The sequence below is a fragment of the Lolium rigidum genome, chromosome 4, assembly GCF_022539505.1.
Source record: "Lolium rigidum isolate FL_2022 chromosome 4, APGP_CSIRO_Lrig_0.1, whole genome shotgun sequence".
In the NCBI taxonomy this organism is placed as follows: Eukaryota; Viridiplantae; Streptophyta; class Magnoliopsida; order Poales; family Poaceae; genus Lolium; species Lolium rigidum.
In genome coordinates this window covers 168,492,273-168,499,185 of record NC_061511.1, presented here as the reverse complement: position 1 = coordinate 168,499,185, position 6,913 = coordinate 168,492,273, and the positions used below count along the sequence as shown (strand labels likewise).

At 45.9% G+C, this 6,913-nt stretch overlaps 1 long non-coding RNA gene across 6 annotated transcripts; it reads left to right on the top strand.

The window, feature by feature from the left end:
- Nucleotides 1-470: 470 nt before the first annotated feature.
- On the top strand, nt 471-5,936 carry LOC124706274. Of its 6 annotated transcripts, none has more exons than XR_007004374.1 (4): nt 471-736; nt 851-1,151; nt 4,380-5,543; nt 5,616-5,936. It is a non-coding gene; the product is annotated as an uncharacterized LOC124706274 (long non-coding RNA). The 6 variants fall into 6 exon arrangements; XR_007004377.1 differs by having other exon boundaries at nt 471-1,151; nt 4,380-4,604; nt 4,697-5,543; XR_007004375.1 differs by having other exon boundaries at nt 471-1,151; nt 4,380-4,604; nt 4,680-5,543.
- The last annotated feature ends 977 nt before the right edge of the window (nt 5,937-6,913 follow it).

Genomic DNA, 6,913 nt, shown 5'->3' with positions numbered 1-6,913 from the left:
GATATTAATTGGATGGATCAAATACTTGAAAAATGAAATGATTATCTAAGTCAAGTGCTTAGAAGAAAAATGGTTGATAAGAACCTATGGTCAATTGTTGTTTGCTACTCAAGGATGGGAAAATGATATGATCCATGTGATAAAATCACATGAGTCTCAAATGACGCAACTCAAAATATTATTTAGTAAAGTGTGACAACACTTACTAAGTTAGTATGAGTTACACATAGGCTTGGGTATAAACAAATGATACATGACATTACTCAAATTACTCATTTGTAAGTTGAATAGTTTTAAACTAGTCAAAGGAGTGAATGAAAATGCATTTGGATAGACACGATATTAGTTCAAGGTAAAGTGTCTAGTGGTATTGGCGTGTTCTCTGATATGTGCAATCTCTACTATATTAAATGTCTAGAGGTGGTGAGATGGTTGGTACGTCCGCTACTCTCCTCGCTCGTGAAGAAATCATCCACATCTCCATATCCGGCATCGTAGCAACCGCATGCACACCACGTTCCTCCCACACGCCGCCCACGCCTGCTACTTCTTGAGCGCACCGCCTCGTTCTTCTGTTCACGACCCAACCGGCCAGCTCCTCTCCTCGATGCTCCTTTGTGAACCCAGGAAGAAAAAGATGCAGCGCGCGGGGAGCGAAGCCGATGCGTCCCTTTGACAGGCGGTGTCGAGGAGAACCTCGATCCGGCCGTGGAGGCGATCAGATCTTGATGAGCCGGTATCCGAGCGAGGGCCGGATCTTGCCAATTCTTCTTTGGATTTCTTGGAAAATCTTAATAAATCTGAAGGTTTATTTGTTCAATGTTTCTCTGCCGTTTTGGAGATTAATCAGGTTATTGGCTTGGCTGGAATCGGATCCCAGATCTCCAGCCGCTCAAGGACTATCTCGCTGGAAGCGCGCCGGCGTCAACCGCCTGGTGGAGACGACTGACTGCCAAGGCTCGCCGTCCATCAGGAAGCCCACCACCCGCAGTCATCTCGCGCCTTTACCGGGAGTCCACCGCAAGACCAGCAGTTCACCGTGCGCCGGCACTGGGAGTCTACCTCACGCCTCTCCCATAGCACGATGGGTCATGTAGCTCCGCGTGGAGATGGAAGGCTATGTCCCAGAATAGGGATAGCATATCGACACTGTAAGTATAGGTCAATCAATCAAAGTCATGCTGCTTGATCATTCGCAAAAAAATCATGCTGCTTGATTCTTGAAACAAAAAATAAACCATGCTGCTTGATAACCCTCTAGGCGCTACAGCGTTTGTTAATTGTTAGATAAATAAGCGGAGCCAACAGTTGATGGTTCTTGTTCAGCTTTGTTCAAACTTAGTTTCTGAATCCGAAGTGAACACTTGAGTAGTGAATCAGAGATGTTCTGAACCAAGCAAAAGGAGTGAATTATGAGACTTGATGTCCTCTCAGTTTAAGTTTCTTTATTTTCTATTCACATAGATTCAGCCTGATTGGTTGCAAAATTGGCTTTGAAAATTGTTATGCAGGAGATAAAATTCGTAATGGTAAGGATGCAAAATGTTAAATACTCTGTAGTTAATGCTGAAATACAAGAGAATGTTTTCTTACCCTACATTAATATGAATATCTGGAGCTCTTCAATCTATTGTTGTCAGCAGGTGTTTATTCTAATTTTAAGTTCACTGTAGAGAACCATAAGCTATCAAATCATTAATTTTTTGGAGCAACCGGCAGGAGCACTGCCTTTTCATTAAGAAGAGTGAAATTTGGTCAGTTTATAAGGAGACTGACCGAAAACCGTACAACCCAAACGCCACACACCGGCACCGAGGTCGCGCACCACACGAGCCGACGACACTCCCGCCCTAGCAAGAAGTGGCAGCACTCAAAACAGAAAGCTCCCGGAGCCGCCGCTCCTACGTCCACACCGGTCCAGAGACCGCGCACACTAGAAAACACCCAAACACAACACACCGGCCCCGAGGCCGCGTACTCTACGAGCCGGCGACACTTCAGCCCAAGCAAGAAGGGACGCCACTCAAAGATAGGAGAGTTCCGGAGCCGCCGCTCCGACGTCCACACCGGTCCCGAGACCGCGCACCAACCTGGCCGGCGAAGCAGAGGCCACACAAAGCATGCTGAAACTTGGCTAGCGGAGTACCAGACCTCCAAGGCATCGCCCCCAAGGAGGAGACGACGATGGCGCCGCCGATGCCCGCTCTAGAGAAAGCCAAAGCTCAAGTTTTCACCCGGAGAGTCTGAGGCTTCACACGACAAGGGAGGTGAAGGAGCTCCTCGACAATGCCTCCAACGAGGGGAGCGACGTTCAAGGACGCCGGCATCGCCGGCACCAACCGAAGTGGATGCAGTCCTTTCGTGCGGAGTTCACCAAAACCCAAGTCGTTGAAGCCCATCCACGAAGGCGAAGAAGACAGGCCCGCGTCGCAGCACACCATCGCCGCCGCACGAAGCCAACCTTCACGACGCGGCCCCCGGCCGCCCAAGCGGTCGTGCCCTGCCGCCCGCACGACCAGGGCAGAGCAGCAAAAACAGGAGCCGCCGCTCCGGCTTCCGCTCGCCGTGGGGCGCCAAACAGCACCCTGACCACCAGAAGAGCGGCGCCGCCACGCCGCGTCCATGCGCCATGGCACACCTCTACCATGGGCTGCAGGTGCCACCGCTGGCAGCCTGCCACACACAGTGGCCCACCACAGCCGCTGGGTCGCGGATGAAACTGGGGGCGGCCGCCACACGACCACCGTGCCGAGGCACCCCCGAGATCCATCAACCTCCATGCAACCGATGCATCGAGGCACCACCCGGCTTCCAACCATCCAAACACCACTGCATCCCCGGGACCGCCATCCCGACCTTCCCATCCGCCGCCCTGCAGAGCATAGCCCACCACGGAGCCTCCTACCGTGGTGCGCACCGCCCCATCCACCATCCCGGGGCCGCCGCCCTTGCGTCCTCAACGTAGCGCCCGCAGCCTCCTGTCGTGCCACCCAAGCGGCCATGGGAGAGAAGCCACGAGCCGCCAGCCCGCCAGCCCCACCGCACGAGCCCAGGCCAAGCCACCGCCACTACCAGGAGACCGCGAGGCAGACGCCCTGGACGGCCGCCGCGGGAGATTGAGGGGACCGCCACCGAACGGATCTGGGCAGGCCCAGATCTTGGAGCCGAAACACCACCTCGCGCACAGCCGGCCGCCGCCCGACCGCTGCCGATGCAGCAGCGACGAACCAGCCACCGCAGCCTCCCGGGGCCGCCGCCCCGGCGTCCAAGCGCCGGCGAGCCGGACGACGCCGTCCCAGTCGCGTCGGCCTTCTGCCTACGCCCCAACCGAAGGAGAAAGAACTCCTGCCACCTTTGGTAGCAGGCCCCGCCGCCGCGGCAAGGGCCGGTGGCAGCGGCGGCAAGGGAGGAGGCCGGTGGAGAGGGTGGGGGTCGGCGGCGGGGAGCCCCCGGTGTCGCCTGTGTCGCGCACACTGGAGGGAGCAAAGACCCATCAAGAAGATTTTCAGCTAAGATCGTGAATAGTGGAAATATCAAATCATTAATCTAAGTGAACATTGCAATGATAATTAATTAATCTTCATTGGAAGGGATCTATGCATGTCGATTAAGTTATTGGCAGACAGAGGAATAGTCACAACTAATATACATGTTAGTTGAATTTTTTGCTCAAAGAATTGTGTGGCACAAAGAGCATATATACTGTTGACATACCTTGGTGAGGTCTTTCTTTTGTGTTATTGTCAGTCTTAGTTCGAGACAATGCATGTGTTGCTATTTAGTTACTTGGAAAACATTCTACAGTTCTGTTCGTAGGTAGTATACAAATGTGTTCGCGTTGGTACCATGTTATCTTGGCAGCAGTGTTTTTCTCAGGATCTGGTTACTCAAAACGTGATCAAACTGAATTATGTTCTCTATCATTCCCAGTTTCTCCGCCCTATAAACAGTTTTTGAGTATCACTTTGCTAAGAAAAAAGTTCCTAGCTGTAAATAGTAGTGCTATATGATCATTTACATGATTAAAATGTAAGTATATATTCAAGCAGTTATAAACTGGACAAAAATCAGTTCCTGATTTCATGTTTATTTATAAAAAAAATTAATGTTTATTGAACAGAGTCTTTTCTTTCTCCATGTTGCAAAGGAGGGACTTACGTTGTCTGCTTCGTAATCTTTGCACACTGTCTTCCTTAACTTTCCAAATGAAATAATAGTAGACACGATGAAATGCAAGAGATGCTCTTCAACTTTCTACTACATCCGGGGATATTTTGAATACAGAAACAGAGCATGAGATATTGGAGACTGGTGGAATATAGTACCATAATAAGAAATTATTTTCATTAACTAACCGGTGATCGTTTCTTTCCCTGCAGACGTGTATGAGAAGAGACTTGAGAAGCAAACAACGCTGTTGTCATGGTATATTGATATACATCCTGCTCTATGACGCGTCTCAGTTTTGGGCAGTTATATAAATACTAGACACACATGTTTGCTTCTTAAGGCTCCACGGTCCACATATGTCTGGTTTTGAAGTGCCAACATAACATTCTTTGGAATATAGAATCAGAGCATGGGATATTTGAGACATCTAGCAGGTGATGCCCGATCGACATGCTATATTTTCAATCGCCTCATGGATATTTCCTGTGTGAAAACAGTCATTTGGGCAGGCCAACCATGGCTGCAGCTGAGCGGCAAGGTACGAGACAAGCTGCTGGACTTGGCGGCTCTGTCGCGGCTGAAGAAGATGACATTGAGAGTGAGCACTGGTTTCAGTGGCCATATATTTCATCTGCAATCTAATTCAATAGTCAGTACTCTATTCATGTAATTGCAAAGCAAATTCAGCTGAAGTTAAAATAGTTATGTTTCCAGGTCTTGCACTCATGGTTAAAATGTGGCTTCATCCCCCCACCCTTTTAGTTGAGCTGAATTCAGTTTTTGAGGTAGTATCACTTTGCTAAGAAAATAGCTACTAGGTGTAAATAGTAGTACTATATGATCATTTACATGATTAAACTGTAGGTACATATTCAAGCAGTTATTTACAAGTCAAATATCAGTTCTAGATTTCATGTTTATTCAACGGAGTCTTTTCTTTCTCCATGTTGCAAAGGAGGGGCTTATGTTGTCTGCTTCTTTATTTTTGTATACACTGTCTTCCTTAACATTCCAAATTAAATAATTTTAGACGCGACGAAATGCAAGAGATGCTCTTCAACTTGCTACTACATCCCAGGATATTTCGAATACAAAAACATAGCATGGGATATTGGAGACTGGTGGAATACAAAGAAGAAATTATTTTCATGACCTAACTGGTGATTGTTTCTTTCCCGTGCCGTTGTGTATGAGAAGAGACTTGAGAAGAAAACAACGATGTTGTCATGGTATATTGATATACATCCTGCTCTAGCCACACATGTTTGCTTCTTAAGGCTCCACGGTCCACATATGTCCATTTATGAATTATAGCAACATAACATTCTTTGGAATATAGAAATAGAGCATGGGATATTGGAGACTTCTAGCAGGTGATGCCCGACATGCTATATTTTTAATCTGTCTCCTGGATATTTCCTTTCTGAAAACACTCATTTGGGCAGGCAAACGGTGGATACAGCTGAGCGGCAAGGTACCAGACAAGCCGCTGGACATGGTGGCCCTGTCGTGGCTGATGAAGATGACATTGAGAATCAGCACTGGTTTCAGTTATATTTCATCTTCGATCTAATTCAATAGTCGGTAGTCTATTCATGTAATGGAAAATACCATTCAGATCAAGTAAAAATAGTTATGTTCCCAAGTCTTGCATTTATGGTAAAAGGGTGGCTTCATCCCCCCACCCCCACACACGCAGAACACACTTTATTTCTCTGTTTGAGAAGTGATTATTTCCAAAAAGGAAGACCTGAATGATTGCAATACTTATTTTCGTTGCAAGTGTTTTTGCCAAATGTGTGGTGAAACATTTTTCATTGACTTGATTCTTCAGACTGATATTTGCAACCGTAGCACCATAGATTATGATTAGGGAGGGTTCATAGCTGCCACTCTACACCTAAAAAGTTAAGGGGGGTGCCATATGTGTGTTGCATTGCAACACCTACACAAGGATGGCAGCATATATACATTACAACGACAAGTTCTGGTTATAGGTCATTGCATAGAAGTACATGATAATCTTCAAAAAAAAAATTACCTGATAGGCGAACTAGATGAAAAATGTAAGATCACTAAATTTACCTGACCAGTCATGCATCACCACAATTTTTCTAACCATGATGGTAACTACAAGAACTAAAGATAATTCATCATCATGAACATGAAGATGCTTTTGGAAAGGTTTCTCTCTCTGTTGTAGACATGTTTTTCTGGAACAAAGGTGCATAGTGTGAAACATATTCAATTGTTTTTTTTATCTCGTAGCGACCCGAGCTTGTTTTATACAGAGCTTGTTTTATACACTTGAATTCTTATATGCATTATTTTGCATGTGTAAAGAAAAAATGATGGACCGTAGCAACGCACGGGTATTCAACTAGTAATAATAAAGTTTCCTGGATATTTAATTTGGTTTAGAAAACATTAATTGAGTATCTACTTAACATACACAACCTTATTAATTAGCTACCGCAAGATTTATGTTTAGTAAAAATATAAACTTGAGTTCCCTGGATAATTTACAATAGTACAAGATTAGAACAATTGGAATTATTCAAAAATGATTTATAGAATTTAAATTATCGTCAAATTACTGATTTGTACAGATTTTACTAAAGCAAGTTTGTGCACGTATCAAAGTTGTACAACTCCTATACTAAGTTGAAGCACATGATCTGAGGATTCCAGAAAGTACAAAAACATAAGATTTGGCCCAGTAGATTATTTGATATGATTTTTA